This window comes from Tupaia chinensis, unplaced genomic scaffold (genome assembly GCF_000334495.1).
Source record: "Tupaia chinensis unplaced genomic scaffold, TupChi_1.0 Scaffold146648_1, whole genome shotgun sequence".
NCBI lineage: Eukaryota > Metazoa > Chordata > Mammalia > Scandentia > Tupaiidae > Tupaia > Tupaia belangeri.
In genome coordinates, this window is record NW_006206504.1 from 1 (window position 1) to 1,219 (window position 1,219).

The 1,219-nt window shown below is 44.6% G+C and overlaps 1 pseudogene; it reads left to right on the forward strand.

The window, feature by feature from the left end:
* Positions 1-196: 196 nt before the first annotated feature.
* LOC102498776 (cardiolipin synthase (CMP-forming) pseudogene) lies at positions 197-924 on the forward strand (annotated as a pseudogene).
* Positions 925-1,219: the final 295 nt, after the last annotated feature.

Below are 1,219 nucleotides of genomic sequence, written 5' to 3' on the forward strand. Positions count from 1 at the left end.
GGGGTGCCCTGCGTGGTGCCACATGGATGCTAGGGGCGCATCTGGGAAAGGGGCGCACCCGTGGGGCTCTGCTGCTGTCTGCACCCTGCTGCCTGGGCTACCTGGTGGAGCACTGGTGGCTTCACCTGACCGTGTTCGGCTTGTGGCTGATAGGAACCGTCCTGCAGAACCACTGCTCCGCTGTGGGGAAGGCACCCGGGCTGTGGCTGGAGGGGGCACCACTGTGGAGGCCCGGGTGGCCGGTGGGGCCCAGTGAGTGTCGCCAGCCTGTATGAAAACCCATGAACTATCCCAAGTATGTTGTCAGTGACAAGAATTGGCCTGGCCCCAGTTTTGGGCTTTTTGATTATTGAAGAAGATTTTAATATTGCACTACGAGTATTTGCATCAGCTGGGCTAACTGATTTGTTGGATGGATTTGTTCCTCGAAACTGGGCCAATCAAAAATCAGCTTTGGGATGTGCTCTTGATCCACTTGCTGATAAAATACTTACCGATATCTTATATATTAGCTTGACCTATGCAGATCTTATTCCAGTTCCACTTACTTACATGATAATTTCAAGAGATGTAATGTTGATACCTGCTGTTTTTTATGTCAGATGTCGAACTCTGCCAACACTGCGGACACTTGCTAAGTATTTCGATCCTTGCTATGCCACTGCTAGGCTAAAATCAACATTCGTCAGCAAGGTAAACACAGCAGTGCAGTTAATCTTGGTGGCAGCTTCAGTGGCAGCTCCGGTTTTCAATTATGCTGACAGCATTCATCTTCAGATGCTCTGGCATTTTACAGCCTTCACCACGGCTGCATCAGCTTACAGTTCCTATCACTGTGGTCGGAAAACTTCAGGTGATAAAAGACAGGTGAACCTCATCCATCACCACGAGCAAGGAAGCAATATACATCAACAACATAGAGCCAGGGAACCTACAGGAGTTCACAGATTTGGTGTTCAGATTGAAAAAGGACTTGTCAGAACAAACCATGACATCAAAATTTTAAGTAGTGTGCATTGAAAGTAAGCTTGACTTCAGGCATATGCTGAATTTCCAATGTATTTTTAAATACAAATAAAACTCTAATTTAGAATTTTTAATCTTAGTTTTCTTCACTAATTTATAAAAGATGAATTACTCTGATAATTGTCAGTCATTTTTTACAAATATCGTTCAGAGAACAGAAAATGAAGAGCTGACATCTCTCTTTAAATAAAAT